Here is a 23,124-nt window from a genome sequence, read left to right as displayed (position 1 = left end):
CATTTCGGTGGTGCCCTCGCCCCCGCGGCCGGCAGTTCCCGGTGATCAAGTTTGTCGGGGGCTGTTTTGTAGATCCTGCTCCAAGTCGAAAGCCATAAACCATCCGTGTAGTCAACGAGTCTGCCCACCGCGAGGGATACGAGGGTAGGATTTACAGCTTCCGCCAGAGAAATCTATATGGGAACGTTGGCTAAAACGCCGCGTGTGAAAGAGACCCACGGATGGACGGAGGGGGACAAGCGATCGCTTTCCCGCTTGATGAGTTTCATAGAAAAATGTTTTTGAGCTTGTAAAAGTTATGTTTGTACTCTTGGCACAAATTCTAAGACGAATAAATTTCCATTTTGGCATTTGGGTAATAAGAGCACTAAAACCAGAGCTGCAGGGTAAAGGAACCCAAAAAGTCGTGGAACCCAAAAGCACGCAGACGTGCAGACAGAGGCCAACCGACAGCAAGAGGGCGAAACACTGCCTTAGGAGCCGTCCACTGCCTGGATTTGATGACAGACCCAAACGAGGCCCCACTTGAAGATCTTCTAGGAGTCGTCGTATGGGATTTTTCTAGGGCTCCACAGGAACCCATAATATCGCCATCGGTACAGTCGAGTTCATTGCTGTTCAAACCATAACCCCAATTCGGATTTTTAGTTTTTACTCTGGATTCTCCCACTCGCCTCCCCGCACAGTGATTCCATGCGACAGACAGAGGGATGGATGCAGGTCTAGTGTCGCTCCCCAGGTTTTTTCTGGGGGGGGGGGTAGGGCGAGCTGATAGGGGACACAGGAATGGTGGTGGTTAAGCTCCTCGGACCCAAAGTTAAATTAATCATCTGGAAATCAGCATTGTTTGCTAAGGTGACTTTTCTCCCCCTCATTGAAGCACAAAGTTTTTAAATGAAAAGGTCTGCTGAATAACGTGCTAGGTGAGACTACGCACATTAAAACGGATGATACGTGTATGTATGTAAAACACGCCCAGAGCTTTCCTTGAATCCTCATTCAATTTTAAAATGCTAACCCCCCAAGAGGTAGGGAAAGTACAGGAAATTGTTCACCACAAAGTCACAAATAAGAATATTTTGCGTACTCTTTGGTAACGAGCTGTTTTTAAAATCCTAAATGTCATTTATACACGTTGTGTCCTAATTAAATCGTAAGCAACTGATTTTTAAAAAAATATTCAAGGCCCTCTGTGGACTGTTTATATCAGGGTTTTGAAATATGCATGTACGTGAGGTCCTGAGATACAGGTGACAGATGACAGGCAAGCAATCTTTTGTAACTATGTACATTTTGTGTAGGTATGTGTACACATGTCAGATATTGGTTTATGGACACTAAAAGAAACACCAGGGACACCTGGATGCTTCACTCTGTGCGACTCCTCATCTCAGGGTCGTGAGTTCAAGCTCCACGTCAGGTATAGAGTTTACTTAAAAAATAAACTAAGTTTTTAAAAATTAGAAAGGAAAACCTAAAAAGTGAAACAAAAAGCAGAGACAGTCTTTAAAAAAAAAAAGAAACACCATCCATTTGATGGTAGACTCCAGAAAAATCAGTTGGCTCCACCATTTCACCTACTAAAAGAAATCTTTTTCATTTGCTCATTTTCTTCCATCATTTCTGTCCTCATGAAAGGATCCTGCTTTCCTTCACTGCCTTGAGGGTGATACTTTGAACAGGAAAAATGAGTGAGTCATGGCGCCATCACTCTTAGGCAGAAGTCAAATGGAGCTCTTCTGAGGAAAGACATTGTATTATTCTCAAAATGAGTAAGTCTTGAATCCTTCATTTAAATTACCCTTCTTTTATATACACCTCCCAAAATACCTTCCCGTCCACGCCTCCCCTCTGCGCGTTTCCAGCTCGAATTGGATTTCTTCAGTTTATGAACATTTAGGAAAATGGTAAGCTACCCTAAAATGGGAGAAACTATAAAGTTTCCCATCTCCCAGCAGAGGGGTATCCTTGCAAACCTTGGATGTTTCATGCTCTAAATCAGCTTTCGAACTTTTGCATAGTTGAGGTGGATTGCCTCTTTGACCATATTTTATTGCTTTAGGAGAAAGCATCAGCTGGATTCCGATTAAATAAAATGGGTCAAAGAAATTCGTAAACGATCTGAGAAAACCCCGGAAGTGTACTTGGCGACATTTCACACACTTTCAGACTTGGGTTGGAAAAACCTCTACTTGTATATATCTTGCCAAAGTGGCCTCTGTGGCCTTATAAATATTGTTAGATACAGCTCTTCCACGAAATCATAACACCTTTTTGATGTAATCAGGAAAGGAAGCATTAGAAATGTCTGTTAAAAACACTGACCTTTTCGTAACCTCACGAAAATAGTGGGCTCCTTCTAGCTGGAAACCAGAGTTAGAAGGGCATTGTTTCCATATGCTTTAAAAGCTATTCTTCAAATTTTTCAGGTTTTCCTGGTGAATTAGATTCTTTCACTTCTTGACCTTCATTCACTTTCCACCTGACCCTGCGCTGTTCCTAGAGTAGGAAAAGGAGGCTTAACCCCCCTGAATCTGCTTTTTGGAGGCGAGGGATCCCAGGGGTTTTTGGTGGATGATGGGGAAAAAGCAGAAAACCAGGTAAGTCCTAATGCCCCATCAAGGAAGGAATGGGGGAACGGGTAACACGGTTGCCTACAGGGCAAGTTTCCACAGTCATTTCAGGTACATAGAACAGTGTATGGCTAGAAGGGGTCCTAACTGCTTAAAAGCTGGGAGTGTGGCTTCCAGAGGTGCCAAGATCCTTCCTACGTGTGGACAGTTATAAAAGGGACCACCACAGAGGAGCACTGGTGACAAGGTGTCTGTGGCCTACTTTCTTAGAAGTCTGATCTAATGGCTGTTATCACCTGGTTCTCAATACGCCTTAGGACCGAACAATGGCTCATGATTCACGGTGCGTCCCGTCCTGAATCCTCCTGCCTCCTCTGTGGTTCACCGTCGCCTCCCTCCACCCCACTCCCCATTAGAGAAAACCCATGTCGGATAAAAATCTAGCCTAGTGTTCATAAGCTCTTTTTCTATTGGTGCCAATCTTGAAAAACGAGAATCAGAAGCTGCTAGATGAGAACCCAATGCCTTAGGGAGAGAGATGAGGGAGGGGGGAGGGGCGAGAAGCCAGAAGAAACAGACACCGCTCAGGTGTCCCCCATTTTTCCATATTCAGGAGAGAGCCTGGGGTTTGGAGCTGGAAAGGGTGGTATTGTGATTAAGGGAAAAAACAACAGATAGTACTGGGTGTATGAAAGCAGCTTTGTGCTTAGGTGAAATTTAAAAAAACAAAAACAAAAACAAAAACAAAAAAAACCCAAAACAACAAAAAAAACCCACAATCAAACAAATGAGTTTACAATGGAGTTTTCCCACCTTTCAAGTCATTGATCCAAGGAATGTAAAAGGCCCACAGGTTGAAGGGAGTAGCACTGAACTACAATTAGAGGTGGTGATCGTGTTAAATAAAAATATGATGGAGGCCAGAAAAAATAATAGGAAATGTAATCACTCACTTCATCAGAAGTTTGCATAATAAATAAACGAAACAGGAAGTGATTAAGGGCAATATCTCCAAAGGATGTCCCCTGGATGCTGTGTCACAGAAAAAACACAGTCATCCTATGAAAGTTATAAAGTGTATGGTTATAATGATTTACTATAAAGTCATGAATATAGCTCTGTCTATGATTTTCTGTGTATCCACCTCAAACTTGTCTCCAAGCCAAGAGTTCCCGGTCCATCCCCACTAACTTCCGGTCTTTCCAAAGGCAATGACTTATAGCCTCTCCATCCTTATTGCTTCCATCCCAAATGACCGTGAAGGCAGATGCCCCGCGACCCTCAGAGACTGAGGGTCTCAGATCCCAGTCCGGCCCTTCCTAGGGGCTGTTGGCTACTCTGGCCTCATTTTCTCGTCATGACTCCGCATCATTCTCCAGGAGGGTCTTAGATTGAGAAAAACAGAACCAAGAACACAGAACTTAGCGTATTTGATCTGAGACATTAAGACAGCTTTGATATCCTAGCCAAGCCTTTTAAAAAACTCAAAAGTTTAACAAAAATGGTAACTTAGGGAAAAAAAAAGTCAGCTTCAAATTTTGTCTTGGATGAGACCTTTTGGGGTAACCCCATTGGACAGCAGTTAAAATTTTAATTTTTAGAATACTTTCCTTTTCCGTCGAGTGAACTACACATAGTGAGGTTAGATTTGTGGCTGGTGCTAGGAGCCGGACAGATTCTGCTTTTTCGTGCGTAGGAGATTGAAATCTCCCCCCAGCCCTCATTTGCCTTGGGCTTCTCTGTTTCTTGCTGTTCATCCTAGCAGTCCTAACATTAAAAAAAATAATAATAATGTTTTATCTTCCAGCACTGAAGAGATGACTATTCCAATGTGACTTTGTGGACAGGTAAGGGAAAAAAATGAAGAACTCACCTACGAATTCATAAAGGCTACCCAAAGCACAGCTCCCTACAAGGCAGGAAAATAATGCGCTATCATCCTGGGGCCATTTTGCACTGTGTTTGTGTTGAGATGTCAGATCGCATTCTTATATTTGGCTCTGCATTTGGGAGGACATTTCAATGTCAGAGGATTTAAGTATAATGTCTCCGAGGGACGTTGCCTTCTTGTGGCTAAGCACATTCACAGATCACACATAATCGAACAATACGGCCTCTTACCAAACAGGAATCTTTCTAGATGCTGTGAAGCAATAATCTGTCCTGTCATTGTTCCCTCAGAGCAATGACTTCCTGTGGCAACTCGATCGTCCTGAAAGGTGTTTTGAACAGTCTGGACTGTGGCGTTCACGTAAGGAGTGCAAGCATTAGCACAATTTAGGAATAACGTGGAAAGAGACAGAGAATGGAATCCAAGCTACAGAAGGACAGGAAGCCATACATCACCACCAGAGTCACGTTGCGACTGTGACACAGTCGGTGGCCTGAACAGGGCCTTCTACAATGCCGTGAGCTGCTGCCAAAAATACTTGAGGAGCCCGAACTTCGAAACTGACTGTAAACTTGTCTTGAACAGCCCCCAGACACCTTGGCCTTTGTTTATAGAAGTCTTTGTTTTCCTCTGACAGCAGTACCAGGAACCTAACATTTTCCTAGTCGAGGATCGTTCTGCATTCATTGTCCCCGCAATGCCAGATTAAGTTGACAGCCTGGCAGCTTGGCTGGAGAAACGAAAGATCCTTTACTGACCATCTTCCGTGTCCTTATTCTCTGCCTATTAAGTTCAATTGAATTCTATTTTTCCTGGCCAGCCTGCTCCCAGGCTACTCCCTCTAGGAAGTCGCAGAGAGCTGAACCTGGTCTAGGCAACCGGACTGAATTTTGTGGCGAGTCAGGAAGATTTCCTCTGGACGAGAGTTACGGGGGTTCTGCTGGAGGAGGAAGTCACCCGGTACCCATCCCGGCCCTTTTGTGAGCTTGCTGTGTGACTTTTGGTAAGTCATAACCTTTCTGTTTTTAGTTTCCTGCGAAGTGGAGATAAAGCCATGGTGCCTTCATCCGTCCACCTCAGAGGAGTTTTGTGAAGGTTAGTTAATTAATTGTCAAGACGTCTGCACATGGGATGTGTTAAGGGAATGTCAAATAATGGGTCAAGCCAGGCAAGAGGGAGGAAAAGCGAGCAATTGTGGAATAATTGCTAATTTTTCAGCATCTTCCAGTTTCTGGGGCGGTTGTCAGGCAAAGTTCCCAGATGTGATCCCCGTAAAACACATTTAGACATCAGGAGAGTTATTTCTAGCTTCACTTCCTTCTAGAGGATTCTATGTGGGAGTCTGTTTGATTAATAATTGTCTTTGAACCCAGGTAAAGTAGAACAAATTTTGGAGTGGCTTTTACCTAGAAATGTGAGCTTCATTGGACCATATCTTTAAGGATATTTTCCAGTGATAACCCCGCAGAGGAAAAGATGAAGCACTTTCCTTGAGAATCTGATGGCCCTGGCCAGGCTGGTGAAGGCTGGAGGAGTTGAAGGCTTAGGATAGTAAAAGCTACCACTTTCCAAGCACTTAATATACTCTAGGAACTTTCCATACATGGTCTTTTTTGTCCAAATGATGGCTTCTGGCCCCTAATTCCTCTCTCCCTGTATTTCCGTGGCTCTCAACATATACCTCTCCAAGACTGTAGCCACGGGTAGTGACGTGTGTGGTCATGGCCTTGAGAGGCAGGCACTGGCTTGTAGTGCTCAGACCTGTGAACCATCCCTGACCACATCAGTGTCAGGCCCCGAGCAGCTGTGCTAACTGATAATGGACTTGAAACAAAGAATCAAGCATGAAGTTCAACATGAATGGCCAAAATATCAGAGGCCAAGAGGTTCTAGAACCTCATGAGAAGAGAGCCATGGATTGGCCTATATACTTCAGTTTTGAGCATTTGACTCTTCTTCAAACTGGAGATGTATGGGGGGAAGGGGAGGAGAGGCGGTGGACAAAATTATAGGACAGCCAGAGCAATTGGTATTTCATTGGTAGATTTGGTGGAATTAGAAAAAAAGGTAAGAAAAAAAAAGTGTGTGTGTGTGTGTGTGTGTGTGTGCGCGTGCGCACGTGTGAGCATGTGTGTGTCTGTGTTGATGAGGGCATGTGATACCCAGACTGCCATCCACAACAAGAAAATAATTTTCTCCACCAAATGAGGGGAATAAAGGCAGTTTGGAGAACATGCATGAGGGCAGGTCCATGCCGTCCAGTCCTATCAGGTCGGTTTGAAGAACACCAAGTGAATCGTTGCACAACATGAAAGTCGGTGTATTTTTGGACACGGGGAGAAGGAACACACCAGACCATAAGGTTTTCTTCCTTCAACAAACACTATCTCTTCGAGGCACCCAGGAGGAGGAGGAGGCCTGGCTCCCCAAGTTGGCCGTGTGGGTGGAAGACATCTAGAACTCAAAGCTCAAACAAAAATAACAACAAAACGCACACTCGCCATTTCTTCTTGTCACACACGTGTTGTGGAAAATGTCCGGGCGGGGGCTGTGAGTCGAGATAGTCATGTGGGAGTTGGAGCCGCCTGGATTGTGAGGTTGGAGGCCAGTGTAGGTAACTTAGCCAGAAAGCCGCACACACGCCCGTCTATTTATAGCTCCCCGTGGTGAAAAGTAAAACCAAACTGCAGCTTTCTACCTGCTGTTCCCAACTGAAGCGAACGCGAAACGGATAAGACCTCCTTTTGGTCGCCTTTGTAGTTTCAACTGCCACACACACAAAAGTGATGACTTAGGTTGTCCTCTTCCCAACCCCCTCGAACAGGTGAGGAAGTCAGGCGGCCCCTCCAACGCCGCGTCTCCCCCTGCCGGGTCCGGAGAGGCGGCGTCTGTTCCATGGCCAGCCCCGTGAAACGCTGGAGTTTTGTGTTTTAGGGCAAATTGTATTCCCTCTTTCAGTGAATTTACTTTTTCCATTTCAGAGTCTTCTCTTTGAAATTCCTCCCAGTTAGGGCCAAAACACTAACTACAATGTATCTTCCAGAAGATCTTTTTTCCCCCCTCCAGCTTGTGTGAGACACACACATGCAACACACACGCACACACACACACCAAAGTGTAATTCTTCACCAAAGAGCCACAGACATATCTAGTGGAGAGGTCAGCACCACACCTTACACACCAGACCTCACTATTGGCCGGATGAAGCCAGCCCCTTCCTGAAGCTCACATGCCTTTGGCCTTCCTGGATCCGGGCAGCCCGGCCTGAATGCCCTTGGTATGGGCACAAGGTCAAATGCTCTGCTTTCTTAAAGAGGGCTGCGCGCCCCCGGCCCTGTTAGAAACTGGTGACAAGGGGCTTCTGATGATCATTTTAAAAAGAAACAGCTCTCGGGAGTCAGGCCGCTGGGCGGTGGAGGTGGGGTGGGGTGGGGTGGGGTGGCATCGCCCCCTAACCGCGTGGTCCCCGCGGGGCGGGGGGAGCAGGGGGGGCTGGCAGCGCCCCAGGAGCGCAGGGTAAGCAGGAAGCTGCGGCGAGGCCGAGTCGCTGAAAAGCTACTGGAGCTAATAGATTGTGGTCATGAGGAGAGCGGCAGCATCTCGGTAGTGATGGGAACACTCAAAAGCATCGTCAAAACAGTTGCAGAAACCTGCTGAGCTCTGCACTCCTGAGCCGCGGCCTGCTGCAGCCCGCTTGGAGCGTGCTGGAAGCCGCAGGCTGGGCTCCGCTGCAGCCCCGGCCCCGCGCTCCCAGCTCCGTCCTCCCCCGGCCTGGGGCGCACCGAGCGCCGGGCCCCGCGGGGTGCCGCCCCCACGCGCCGCGCGGCGCCCCGCTCCCTCCCCGCCGCAGCCCGGCTGCACGGCCGCCGCCCCCGCGGACGCGGCCCGAAGGTGCCCCCGCAGAAGGACTCGCTCCTGCAGCTCTCGGCCGCAGGGGGACGTCTCTTTCCCCCTCCGCACTGTGGGTGCGGGAATGGGGAGGGATGCCTCAAGTCCGGAGGTGGTCCCCTTTTTTTCTGAAAAAAGGGATAGAAGGCAGTCAGCCGAGTTCCAGTGTGTGAGTTTGAATTTCTGCGCGGAGATCTCTACCTACAGTAAAATCGCCTGCTTCTTAACAGCTGGAGAGGGCCTTAGCGACCCCCTGGTCCAGACTCGTTCGGGTTATAGAGTACTGGCGGGGTCCCGGACAGGTGCACTAGCCAGGGGCCGGGGCTGGGCTCCCCACGGCTGCAGGGAATCTTCATCCTTTCTGCTCCTGTTTCTCCAGCACTTCCTGGGTCGGCCATTCTCACGGCCATGGCCACGGAGCAGTGGGGGGGGCGGGGGCTGCCCTCCTCCGGTTTACCGAGGGCCAGACTCTGTTCTCCCGGCTTTGCCCAGTCCCGCAGCTCCCCTGCCAGCCTGTAAGGTGTGTGAGGTCATGATCCACACTTTGCAAGGAGGAGGCGGAGGCACAGGAAGGACGTGGCAAAGCTTGGATTCAAATTCTGACCGTCTGACTCAGGAGCTCATGCTCTTGGCCATGCCTCAACCTGGCGTTTCTGTGTCTCTGTGGGGTGTGTCGGTGTGTGTGTGTTCATTCTTACAGCGACATTCCAATACAGGCCTCTTAAAACTGGGTCCAAACTCTTCACATAGTGGGATACCACCTCACGTGCCCTGGAGATGAAAATCGGTATGGAAAAGGGTAGACGTCTTCCGCTATTTGCTTCTTATTGGAAATGTATCCTCAAGGCCCCATCATCACTGCACAGGTGTATGGTAGCCTTCAAGGGGGTGTTCCCGTCACCTGCCTCCTTGGAGCCCCAGCACAGCCCTGGGAGACTGCCGGCCCTGCCTCTTCTGTCACTCAGCAAAGCTGGGAGCCCTGCCGGGACCTTCTACCCCCAAGTCGAGAGGCTCATCTCCTGGTGGGAACACAGGTTGGTCAGTTCAGAGAGAAACAAACTGGTCCTTCACGGATGAGGGAAGAAGGGGACTGGCCAGGATGGAGGCTGTGAGATATTTAATGGGTGAGGACGGTGCATTGTTATCCCACAGTCAATTCCCAGTGCTTTTCTTTAACCCCCGCTAAAATAATTTTTAAAATGTACCCAGTTGAAGATTTATGAAGATTCCTTGTTGTGGAAGGTGACCAAAAGGAAGGACTCTTCTCAGGCCATGTCAGACGGATGACTTCTTGCCTACACAGAACTGGAGAGTTTTGGAGAGAAGGGCCAGCGTGAGCCTGATGGTGCTTTCCTACATTTAAACAGACTTACAGACGACATGTGGTAGGAAAATGATGAGATTGGTTCCCTCGTTCAAAAAACTCCAATGCCAAACTACAAGCAACCATCAGCTTCCTGGAAATGTATCTGTTAACTTCTGCACAGATGAGTTGTGAATGGCCCTGCCTGCCTTCCTCTCTCTCTGCCTTCCTGCCAATTATCCTCTCTCACCCATCTTAGGACCACGGCAGAAAAAAATGAAAACGTTTGATGGTCTTTCCTTTGTTTTTCCCCATCCAACATAAAAAGAACTTTATTAAATCTCATGGGGGTGAAAATGCGTTCTTAGGACTATTTTATTGAAAAAGGGACCATCAGTGAGAAATGTAAATGTCCTTTTAGCCACTGGAACTATTCCTATCAGGCGTGGGCCAGAGATGGAGAAATAAAGCCAGAAACCTCTTGTTCTAAAAGGGAAGCGGGGAGCACACAGCTTATTCATCCCATGTATTAATGGCCCACAGGGGACGCGTTGCCCACAGACCAGACTCGGGCGTGATGGTCTTCCGGTAATGGTACGTTGGACGCATGATGGGGAGATAATCTAGGTTCGGTCTCTGACCGACTAGGTCTGCATTCTCCGATTTCTGCTGGGCGTCCCCAGTGTTGACTTTTAGTTATAGTGCAAGTGTAGAAATAGCTCCACCTGTGACCTCACAGCAGAAAACCATACCTCTTAGAGAACCATCTAGAACACTTCAGAGCAACAAGAGCTATGGCCTTTGACATTAAGTAAACAGACTAAACAAGCTTTTCCTTGTGTGAATTTGACTTCAGATTCCTTTCTGAATGCTTCAAACTAACTGAGCCAAGTTCTCAAAACACGAATGCCCCCAAGTACCTTCAAATAGGTTTCCTTGTTTTATTTACTGCACTTATCCCTGGTTCAAGTAATTTCGGGTTTTTGTGTGTGATAAAAAAATACACAACATGAGATCTACCTTCCTAACAAATTTTTAAATGTACAATACAGTATTATTCACCATAAGCATGATTCCGTACAGCAGTTATCCGAAACTTTTTCATCTTTCGTAACTGAAACTTTATACCCACTGAATGGGAAGCCCCCGTTTCCTCTTGTCCCCCAGATCCTGGCAGCCACCATTTTTGCTTTTATGGATCTGATTACGTTAGATACCTCATGGCAAACAGTATGGAGATTTCTCAAGAAATTAGATACTGAACTACCGTCTGGTCCAACAATCCTCACCTCTTGGGCACAAGTGATTCAACATCTTTATTTTTTAACCCTCTGATAAAAAATTGTGTTCACTTTCAGTGTCTTTGGAGCGACCTATTGGGCCAAGCTGATGGGTCCATTCGCAGGGAGATAAATAGTTTCATGGCTTGGACTCTAGGATGTAAAACTCCCTTTAAATCCTTTTATGAGAGGTTTCTTTTAATGGGAAAGGAAAGTACTGTTTCATCATGAACACGTTACAACACAACACACGAGAGAGTGGGAAATAATGAGGGAATGTCTGTGGTCTGGCTCCTCACTGAGGAAAAACGAACCAGAAATCAAACGTTAAAACCTTATACTATTTTCAGCGTCATTCAACAATGATTTCAGTAGGTTTTTGATGGATTTGTAAGTGATGTCTCCGGGTAGCCCATCCGTATGTATTAAAAATCACGCACAACAGGTCTGTTTTGAGGAGGGAATGGCCCTCAGGTTCATCACCCTAGAGAATTTTTTAAACATTTATTTAAACAGAAAGACTCTTCCTCCTCCTCTTCCTTTGAAGAGGAAAAAAAAAAAAGTATGAGTCCCATTTGTGGGAGTAAAGAAAAAGGCATTTTATTTTCCCCTTTCGGACCATTTTCCACAGATAAAAATGGAATATTTACCTTAGCCTGAACACCTGGCTTGCCACAATCATATTAACACTCATCACCTTTACATTTTTGTTTCTTATGGGTATCGTGTCAGGAAGAGAGACTTAACTTTTGCTGGTGCTTTCCATTTGTAAGTTTTCTCTTTAATTTCCTTAGAGTCATTTTCAGAGTCATAAATTACTCTTCGACCCTTTCCTGCTCATCTGCTACTCTCTGTTCAGAACATATGTCTCCTTCAATAGCATGTAACAGTTTCTGGTCTGGGTTCTTGTCCATTTCAGCTGCTAATCAGCCCTGTGGCCGTGGACGCATCGTTGTCTCCTTCCGGGTCTCTGTTTTTTCATTTCTGATGGGTGTTAGGCTAGAAGGACAATGTCTAAGTTCCTTTGAAGTCTCAAAGTTGTTAGGATGTTGGTGGGGCCAGGCCTTCACTAGAGCTGCTTGCCCATCTGCACCATGGTACCAAGGACACATCATCATGGGATCTTTGCTTCAACAGCTGGAACTCCTGGGTAAGTTTGCTGGAGAAAAACTTAGAGAGGGGCATGACTAATGGATTTCTGGAGAGAAGAATTCAATCTTAACTCTTCAAGCTTGAGACAGTCTCTCCACACCATCACTTAAAGCAAGTAGTTCCCACCTTCGATTTTCTCTAAGTTTGTAACAGTAGCAATCATGTTTCATTCTAGATGCGTCTAAGTCAAAACACACTGAAGGGACAATCCCTTAGGCAGCGCTAGCATTTGAGAGTCCTCTCCTTAATTAAAAAGGTGCTCACAAACACGGTACATCACCACGATCCATCCAGGGACTCTCTTGTGTCATTTCTCAGTCCCCCAGAGGTCACTGTACCCTTGGATGGCCAGAATGGGGAGCACAAGTGAAAATGCTTTTTGACCTATATCAATGTAGTCACGGCTGTTTTCCTAAAAACCTCCCACAAGGGCTATGGTTCCCCTTTGTTTGGGGAGGAGCGTGGGGGGTCGTGATGGGAGGGGGAGGAGAGGGGCAATTCACTGTTTTTATGAAGCTTTAGCTTATGAAGTTATCATAGCAATGAATTCTGTAATACTCTGTGAAAGTGAATGGAAAGTTTTGCATCTTGGAGAGAGATCGGTTAGTATTTGGGAAACGATTGGACAGAATTCAGTTCAGAGACCCTTCTGGGGGAAAGAAGATAGTGTCAGGGATACAGTGAAGTTTGATTAATTCCTTAGTCTTAAGAAGAGCCTACCTGCTAGCATGCCATTAAGGTGGAAACTTAGATAACTTCCGGATGCAGCTGGTTTGACATTTCTTTGGGATTGGAGGTGTGATTAAATCCACACACGGTTTCACTTTGTTTTGAAACAGCATGGCAGTGTGGAAAAAGCGTGGGCTTTGGCTCTGAATTTACACGGTTCTCTCCAAGACTCATCTTCTATCTTCTCTTGTAAAATGGATGTAGGACTTAACTGCACATGGTGGCTGTGAGAATTGGGTTGTTAGCAGATGTCCCCGCTCAAAATATGTCATTCTCCTCCACTCTGCCTTTAAGTGGGAAAGGAGCTTGGGCAAAATATCTAGGGACTGGACATCTGGCGATTAGATATTCTCATTTTGTCTCTGCTGGTCACTTTGTTTGGGACCTTGTTCTCCAGTGTTGCAGCAGAAAGGAAAGAATGGGCCAGACTGATGGCATGGTAAGTGAGGGTCCCTAACCTCAGATGGACTGTCACCGTTCTGCCACCTGGTTATGTTTCCTGGGTCAGCTTGTTGTCCCACTTCTCGTAATAATTATTTCAAGTCTTCTTCCCTCTTAGAGGGGACACGCAGTGCTCATTACATCACGTGCCCTCTTGCTCTGGTCATCCTTGCTCTCCCCGCCCCATCTCTAGCTGCTCCTTCTCCTCAACTGGAAACCTTGATCCCTGCTTCATAGATACGGTGGAAGCTATCAAATGGCAATTTCTCCATTGTCCTGGTACTCAAAGGTGAAAAGTTCCTCTACTTGCATTTATTTGTCTTCCTTCCCTCCAGTTCAACAGATTTTAGCCCATTTTCCAGCTAAAACGAACCTCCCCGACTTTGCTTTGTATCCCATCCCTTTGCATCTTCTTAGGAAACTTCTACTATTGATGATCCCTACTTTCTCCTATATGTTCAACATCTTCCCCTCTAACAGGATCTGACGTTGAATTATACTCAGTTCTCCAAAAATTCACCATCACTTAAAAAAATTATTTTATTTAAATTCACTTAATTAACATATAATGTATTATTAGTTTCAGAAGTTCAGTGATACATTAGTTGCATAGAACATCTAGTGCCCATTACATCACATGCCCTCCTTAATGCCCATCACCTCACCCACCTCCTCTCAAGCAACCCTCAATTTGTTTCCTAGAGTTAAGGGTCTCTTATGGTTTGTCTCCATTTCTGATTTCCTCTTGTTTTATTTTTTCCCTCCCATTCCCCTATGATCCTCCATTTGGTTTCTTAATTTCCACATATGAGTAAAATCATGATCATTGTCTTTCTTTAACTGATTTATTTTGCTTAGCATAATACCTTCTCATTCCATCCACGTCATTGCAAATGGTAAGATTTCATCTTTTTTTGGTGGCTGAGTAATATTCCATTATGTATATATGTACCACATCTTTGTTATCGATTCACCTGTTGATGGACCTCTTGGCTCTTTTCATAGTTTGGCAATTGTGGATATTGCTGCTATAAACTTTGTGATGTAGGTGCCCCTTCGGATCACTACATTTGTATCCTTTGGGTAAATACCCAGTAGTGCAATTGCTGAGTCCTAGGGTAGCTCTATTTTCAACTTTTTGAGGAACCTTCATACTGTATTCCAGAGTGGCTACACTAGCTTGCATTCCCACCAACAGTGTAAGCATGTTCTCCTTTCTCTGCATTCTTGTCAACATTTGTTGTTTCCTTATTTGTTCATTTCAGCCATTCTGACTGGTGTGAGGTGGTATCTCATTGTGGTTTTGATTTGTGTTTCCCTAATGCTGAGGGGTGCTAAGCAGTTTTTCCTGTGTCTGTTGACCATTTGGATGTCTTCTTTGGAGAAATGTCTGTTCCTGTCTTCTGCCCATTTCTTGACTGGATTATTTGTTTTATGGGTGTTGAGTTTGAGAAGTTCTTTATAGATCTTTGATACTATCCCTTTATCTGATAAGACATTCACAAATATCTTCTCCCATTCTGTCAGTTGTCTTTTGGTTTTGCCAATTGTTTCCTTTGCTGGGCAAAAACTTTTTATCTTCATGAAGTCTCAATAGTTCACTTTTTCCTTTGTTTCACTGGCCTTTAGAGATGTGTCAAGGAAGAAGTTGCTGAGGCCGAGGTTGAAAAGGTTGCTGCCTGTGTTCTCCTCTAGCATTTTGAAGGATTCCTGTCTCACATTTAGGTCTTTCATCCATTTGGAGTCTATTTTTGTGTATGGTGTAAGAAAGTGGTTCAGTTTCATTCTTCTACCCATAGCTGTCCAATCTTCCCAGCACAATTTTTTGAAGAGACTGTCTTTTTTCCATTGGATATTCTTTCCTGCTTTGTTGAAGATTAGTTAACCATAGAGTTGAGGGTCTATTTCCGGGCTCTCTGTTCTGTTCCATTGATCTATGTGTCTGTTTTTGTGCCAGTACCATACTGCACTGATGATTATAGCTTTGTAATATAAAAATTCACCATCACTTCTTTCTCTTCCACCTACTTCTTTTAAAGTGTTCCTTATACTCAATGTCCATGGATCCTCACCTTCTCTCCATCTCCTCAAACAAATCTCATCATTTCACTGAGTAAGCTTTCCCTAAAACACTTTGCCAGTGATATTCATGTTGCTAAAGCCAACGGTCACTTTTCTGTCTCCTCTACCTGAATATCTCAAAGGTGCATCTAACACCACGTGTCCAAAACTGAACCCTGGTCTTCTCCCCCAGACCTGCTTCTCTCCTGAACTTACTTGTTCTTAGCATATGGCACCAGTTTCCCTTAATTCTTCTCCTTCCCTCACTCTTGCATATGGAATGATCCATACTTTTGATCTCACCTTCCTAATATCTTTGGATCCATCCACTTTTTCCGTCTCCACAGCCACCTTATTATCTCATCACCTCCACCAGAAACTTTTATAATGTCCCCTAACTGGACTCTGTGCAGTCCCCAAGCTATTTTCAACAGTGGAGCCAAAGTGGCCTTTCTGATATATGTTTCAACATGATACCCTCTTGCGTAATGCACAAAACCAAAACGAAAGTTGGTTACCACTGCTCTTAGCTTTGGTTGTTCATGTTGGTGTGATTATTGGATTTCTTTGGACAATATTATTCCCTAAGAGTGGGGTGTTCATGAGTCTTGGGCTCATCACTGAGTCTCCATGAAAGAATACATAAATGAATGAATAATATAGTTCACGAAAACTGTACACATTCTTAGAACAAAAAGAGAAGAGGAAATAGAAACATCCACTTAGGACTGTTTTATTAAAATGGAGAAATTGCCCTCCTGTCACAAGACAACTAGCTCCTACCACAAATCCATGTTTCCCTGGTAATATGGTGTGATGGTTGAGGGGGGCTATTGCTTTGCCAGAGGTTACATTTCCTAGACCCCTTGCATCAGCTGTGGCTCATACAGTGAATTCTTGGAAATGAGATACCAGTGGCAGTTTCATGTTTGATTTCCAGGGCAAAGATTTTTGGAAGCAGCTGCCTCTTTTTCCCTTGCCAACAGCCGGAAAAGGAGAACTTTAGATGCCAGGGAAAGGTAGAGCCACAGAACTGAAGCAACATGACTCCAAACTACCCCAAGGAGGAAAGATGCCCACTAAGCAATGACACTACACTGTACTGATGATGACATGAGTAAGAACTGATCAACTCTTGTGAGGAAGTGGGATAGAAATTTGGCCCTCTACTTGTTTTCGTAAATAAAGTTCTATTGGAACACACAGTGTGCCCATTTGTTTATTGTCTATGGTTGATTTTGCACTATGACAGTAAAGTGTTTGCCACAGAGACCCTATCACCCTCAGTGACTACAATATTTACCATCTGGTCCTTTATCCAAAAAGTTGGCCAATACCTGGTGTGTTGTATTAGGTGATTGTAATTCGGGGCTTAATTGTTATAGCAAGAAGCCTTGCCCTAACTAATATATTTTCCTAAGCATAAATATTATACCTTTAATTAATTGACACATTCTTTCAAAAGTATTTCTTGAGCACCTAATATGCTCTTGGTCTTGGAGATACAAATATAAATGAGGTATGCTTCCTGTTCTCAAGAAGCTGATGGTTTTGATAAGGAGACAGAGGGATCAATTTGCAGTTAAAATATGAGCACAGTGACTGGTAAACATAGGGAACTAATGACATGTAGGAGGGATACTTACTCCGGACTTTGAAAAGGCATGTGGAGTGATGTGAGGCATCAACTCTGAGATGGATATTAATGTGAAATTTACCATTGCGTGCTTTCGGGACCCACATTCATGATAGAGGGAGGACACAGGATTAGGCCAAGGGGGTGGGGAGGTGGGGAGGTAGGGACTGAGGTGGTGACTCAGCCACACCCACAGGGAGCTCGGAACCACAGAGCTGGGACAAGATAGTGACCTTGCATGGGAGGTCTTCTTCAGCAGTGTTATTCCCAAAGAGAAGGCCTGCAACTGTGCTCTTAGCAGCTGGGGGTACATTCTTCAGTCTTGAGGGGATATCTGATGGCACACACAGAGGCCACCACAAGATCATTCTGTGACAATCCCTGAAGGGAGTGGGGCAGGGTATGTCTAAACTGAAATCTAATCTTTGAACAGAGATTTTGACCTTGCAAAAGGAAGGGGCAGGCCTGGGTTGTGGAGACAGTACCCTAGGCAGAGATGGGGAAAAGTGTTCAAATCACTAAAAATGAAAGAGAACATGAGAGGATAAGAAACGTTTACTCCGCATTGACTGGCCAGCATGTTTCCCACGCAGGGCCTTCCTCCCTCTGTGTCTCACGGAGGGAGGCAGGGAAGCTGTCAACCGGCATCACTTGAGCGGTGTTGGCATTGCAGAATAGCTGCGTTCCAAGAAGCCCTGGGTCCCAGTTAAATTTATCTTATGAGTTTTAGATTAAGAATCCTCCATAAAGGTACGCTGTAAGCCTGGTACGTAGATCTGGGAGCAGCTCGACGCGACCTGTTTTAGGAATGTGATATCTTGATTTTCACATAGTTTGAGTTAATTATCTTGAGTCAGTGGTTTCTCATCCAAATCATGATTTCTCTATCTCCTGAAATTCTTCATTCTGCTCAGAAACTTATCTGCTCCCTGCCAAGCAGCCCTGATTGACTGGTGTGGATGTGAGTTGAATAAGTTGACTCCTCTACCCAAATGGAAAACAGTCACTGAATGTTCCATAAACACAAACACAGGGAGACTCTGAATGACTCTAAGGGTAAGGCGTAAAACGATTGGACCTTTAGTTCAAAACAACTAAATATTGTTCACTAACTCAGAACAGAGGAGAAGCTAACCTCTACTGCAGAAATAGTTCATTAAAATGTGTCTGTTCTAAGCGTGCAGGAAGGAACCTTATATTCGACACCCCGCACTGAAAATTCTGTACTCCTAAGTGTATCGCTTACAGATTCCTTGAGTTGCAAGACTGTGAATTTATTTCTAAGCTTCTGGTCATTATTTTCTATCTTTTCTTTGAGTTATTGTATTATAAGAGCAAGTATTCAATGTAGATTAAAATTGCAATTTTTAAATCATGCACGTGTTAGTGAGTTTTAAGATAGATGGTTTTAAAAAAAGAATAGGTTATTTAAGACCATGTGATAAACACAGAGGTGCTTAAACAAGTGTTGATTATGTGTTACTTGCATGGATAGTAATGTAAGTATGAAGCACAAAAATTAAAAACAAATCTTAGAAGCAGATACCAAAAATCTGAGCTAATCTATGCTTCTTCCTGATCACATACAAATCTCTCCCTTCTCCCAAAAGCATTTTGTCATTTCTCTGTTAATAGTTTAAAAAAAACTTCACATATATTTAACCTAAATAATAATCTTGCTTTTGTATTGTATTATATTATATATATATACACACATATATATGTATTTGTATAGTTATAGTTACACTAACTATACTGTATTGTACCACACTTAGTCTTTTACAGAATTTTGTTTTTTCCCTTCTGCTTCGTACGTACATCTACAATTCATCACCCCTTTTGCATGGAGCTATAATTTGCTCATTTTCACCACTGCAAAGTGTTCTCTGGTAGGAAGATATCACAGTTTACTCATTTTGTCATTGACTGACATTTCTTCCAGTTTTTACTTTTTTCTAGAACAAACCACGGTGCTTTGAATGGCTTTCAAATGTTCCCAGAAACACGTGGGTAAAAGCTCCGTTTGGATACCTGCCTAGAAGTTGTAAGGTCTGCAGATGTTCAATTTCACAAGGTAATAATGGGAATTGTTTTCCACGGAGGTGGCCCTCATGTAATTCCCACCAGCAGGGGTGAAGCCCTCCGATTGCTCCCAGACTCCCACCACCTCTGCTGTGGGCGTGGTTGTGTGGACTCTGGAAACGGAAGTCCAAATTGCCGTTGGCATTTGCTAACTGTTCATCTTGGATGAGGTCTTAAAATTCTTTGTTTACCTCTCTTCTTTGTGTAAAATGGGGATGGTGGCAGAATTCTAAGGGTTCTATGAAAATTAAACTATGTTCATGTGCATAAGTACTTGGGATAGTATCAGGGTTCATATCAATGTTCTATATTTCCTATTATTTTCTTAATTTTTGCCAGCATGATAGATGTAAAAATAACATCTCATTGTGGTCCTGCTTACGGAACAGGTTGTCTGTTGGTCTTTCTTCTCTTGTGCCTATTTCTGTCTTTCGACCATTTTTCCTCACTGGCCTGTTCATCTTTTTTTCCTGTGTTCTGGAGTTCTTTATATATTCTGGATTTCAAAACACCTGTTGATTCTTTTTGTGTGTGTGTGCAAAATATTCTTTTCTAAGTTCATATCTACTTTTCACTTTTACAATGGAGTATATACTTCTTTTATATGGTTAGTGGGTTTTTTCTTTGTTTTTTTTTTTTTTTTGAGGGGGGGATATATTTAAGGAAACTTCCCAATTTTGAATCATAAGAATATTTTTCCTAGATTTTCTTCTGATTGAAATTTTGTCTTTCTTAGTTAAGTTTGTAATCTACTAGGAATTTATTTTTATGGGCAAGAAGAGGTATGGAATATGTGTCACATTTTATATATGCATAAATACTTAGGCCAGTATCATTTATTGAATTATTTCTTCAATGAACTGCAATGCCACTTGACCCCTATGAGTTTTTATGTAAACATTTATCTGTTTCTGGGGTTTCTGTTCTCTTTCATTGACCAGTTTGTTATCTCCACACCAGGAGCACTCAGTCTTAATTGCTATTTTTCTTAATAATAATCTTGATATTTGATATCAAAAGTGCTTTTCCCTTTTCTGTGTTTTTTTTTTAATAATGTTTTGGATATTCTCAATTTTTTCCTTTTTCTTATACATTTTACAAACAACTTGTCAAATTCCTTGAAAAATGGTGTTTGAATTTTGTTTAAAATTACCTTGACTCTAATGATCAATTCAGGACTAATTAATATCTTGATGATATTTGTCTCCATGGACCTCTCTCTCTCTCTCTCTCTCTCTCTTTTTTTTTTTTTTTTTACGGCTTTTTAAATGCATTTCAGTCAAGTTTTTTTTTTTTTTTTTTGAAGTCTTGCAGTTTTTTTTTGTTGGATTTATTCCTAGGTGTGAGCTTTTATATATAATGTTCCCTTTGATCAGAAATACAATTGACTTTTATAAATTGATCTTTCCTGTAACCTCTTTGTTAATTCTTTTATTAATTCTTCATCTGTCAATATTTTTGGTTCGGTTCTCTGTGTAGATGGTCCCATCAGTTTTATGTTTTACAATTCTTCCCTTTTCATTCTTCCTCTTGGCACAGTGCACCAGTATGACTTTTCAGTATTGATAATTCTAGAACTGCCTTGTCACACTCTCCTTGTCTTGCTTTTTATTGTTCAAAGATAGACTCATTTGGTAGAATTGTGGGAGGAGGCTGCTCACTTGTTTCCTCTTCTCTGAAGAGTTTTGGTACGCATTCAATGTTCTCTTCCTTGAAAATTTGTTAGAACTCACCTATAAATCTGTCTGACCTGGTGGTTTTTGTTATGCTTTGTGTTCCTTTGTGGGACTCTTTCAAAGGACTGATTCAGCTTCTTTAACTGACAATTCTGGTTTCTCATTTCTTCTTGAGTCACTTTTGGAAAATTATATTTCTACCATCTTTATGCTTTCTACTTGTCCCTTCTTTTCTATTCTTTTTCTCTATGTGTTTTTTTTCTTTTTACCGTTTGTTTTCCTTATTCATTTTTTTAAAAAGCAGAGATAAAATAGAAATTAAGAAATCAGAATGTATAATAGTTGCCTAATTAGATGAAGTCTTGTTTTGTAGATTTCTGTTTCAGTTGCTTGCACGTGGATTTTTCAGTCTAGAACGTCTAGAAGGCACAGTTTTAGTGAAAGTCTTTGCTGATAAACCATTTCAGTTCTTGTTTACTTAAAAATACCTTTATTTTGCTTTCATCCACGAGAGATAGTTTTGCTGAATGTAAAACTCCAGGTGACTAGCTAGTCTCCCTTAGCAGTTTGGGGTGTAGGCTCCACTGGGTTTCTGGTCCTCTGTTTTTGTGAAGTCTGTTGTCACGGTTTTTTTTTTTTTTTTTTTTTTTAATTTATTTATTTGACAGGCAGAGATCACAAGTAGGCAGAAAGGCAGGCAGAGAGAGAGGAGGAAGCAAGCTCCCTGCTGAGCAGAGAGCCCGATGTGGGGCTCGATCCCAGGATGCGTGGGATCATGACCTGAGCTGAAGGCAGAGGCTTTATCCCACTGAGCCACCCAGGTGCCCCCGTTGTCACTGTTTTAAAGGGCTGTTCTTTCTCTGTGCTGTTCCACAATTTTGTGACGATTCATCTCTTCCTTTTGTATTTGGCTGTTTTGCATTGAGTTTTGGGATTCATGTCTTTCATCTTCTGAAATAGCCTCAACCATTATCCCTTGGGATTTTGCCTCTCTTCCATTTTGCCTTTCCTTCTGGTGTTGAACTTCAGGTTTGCAGGAGACCTTCTCATTGCATCCTCCACTTTTCTGAGCTTCTCTTTTAAGATTTCTGCATTTTGGCTAATGTCTTCAATATGTCACCCTGTTTACTAAATTCACTCTTCAGGGGTGTCCTCTATGCTCGTTAACTCAACCAGCAATGTTGTAATTTTAACCACGTCTTTCACTTCTAAAATTCTGTTTGGCCTATTATACACCTGTCCAGTCATTTTATTTTGATAATCAATCTCTCTCTCTCTCTTTCACTTTCGCTAACTGAAAAAAACATTCAGCTTCTTTAAGCGTTTCATACATGGGTATTTCATATTTTGTCTTTTTGATCCAATATCTGCAAACCTAAAACCCGATTCTACATTTAAACCAAAATCTAAGCCTAAATCTGATTTTGTTGTTTCTGCTATCATTTACGGTGGTTTGTTTTTCTCTGTGTCGATTGGGAACTCGTGTCTGCTTCCTCTTAGTCAGTGGAAATACCAATGGCCTCAATCAGGGGTGCTTTCTCCTTCATGGAGAATTTATGTTCTCTTTTGTCAGGAGCCAGGGAGAAATTGGACTATGTCGGCTGTATTCGTTTCCTCGCAGAAATATGGCGTCTCAGCTCAAGCTCTCCCAGCCCCCGAAAAGGGCCTCAGGCTTATTATCCAATTCCTGGAACTGGCATGAGAATTCGTTCCCAGGGCAACCTAGCTTTCTATTTCCACGTTTGGTTTCAGCTCATTATTGTTATTTTGTTTATTTGTTTGGAGAGTTTTGTGACCTTCCTTCAAGCCCAGCCATCCATCGCCAAGTATATTTCTCATGATCTACCCAGGACTGAGTGGCGGGGTAGTGGGGAAGACTTTCAGAATGCCTGGCCTCCCTTGCTATTAAGAACACCAGTTAGACAGCTATGTTCGAGAATGTTCATAATGATTGTTCCACCAGCAATGGCAATAACAATCTTATACCCTTTGGATGGCACTGGCTCTTTTATGGTATCTCTGTTAAAGGCAGACGTTTATAGATACAGATGCGACTGCAGAAGACAGTAAGTGTCTTCCTAAATCACAGAAATGGTTACGGTCAGAACCCGGATAAAAGCCCAGATTTCTGATTCTTACTTTGTTGAGTTTTTCCTCCATTATTCTATGCTGGTATTTCCTTCTTTCTCACATCAGTCTTCTTATTCACTAAAACATGGTTTGTGGAGGCCAAAGAGCTGGACTTTATCTGGTGTCTGAAGACTGCAGAACTAGCAAATACTGTTTCGGGAGACTCCCAGAAAATAATATTTCACGAGTTTCTTCGGCAAGCTATTTAGGACCTCATAATTCTTCCCTAAGTCCTGCCTTTACTTCTCTTGGTTTCTTCCTGCTGAAATCTATGCTCATTTC

At 43.3% G+C, this 23,124-nt stretch overlaps 1 long non-coding RNA gene across 2 annotated transcripts in view; it reads left to right on the top strand.

Annotated features, from left to right (window-relative positions):
* Nucleotides 1-16,530, top strand: part of LOC116594412 — an 85,433-nt gene extending 68,903 nt beyond the window's left edge. For both annotated transcript variants that reach the window (XR_004287210.1, XR_004287209.1), the window contains exons 3-4: nt 4,381-5,467; nt 16,259-16,530. This is a non-coding gene — a long non-coding RNA (uncharacterized LOC116594412). The remainder of the gene's footprint in view (nt 1-4,380; nt 5,468-16,258) is intronic.
* Nucleotides 16,531-23,124: the final 6,594 nt, after the last annotated feature.

This window comes from Mustela erminea, chromosome 6 (assembly GCF_009829155.1).
Source record: "Mustela erminea isolate mMusErm1 chromosome 6, mMusErm1.Pri, whole genome shotgun sequence".
Lineage (NCBI taxonomy): Eukaryota > Metazoa > Chordata > Mammalia > Carnivora > Mustelidae > Mustela > Mustela erminea.
The sequence above is the reverse complement of the archived record's forward strand: the minus strand, read 5'-3'. Positions and strand labels throughout refer to the sequence as shown.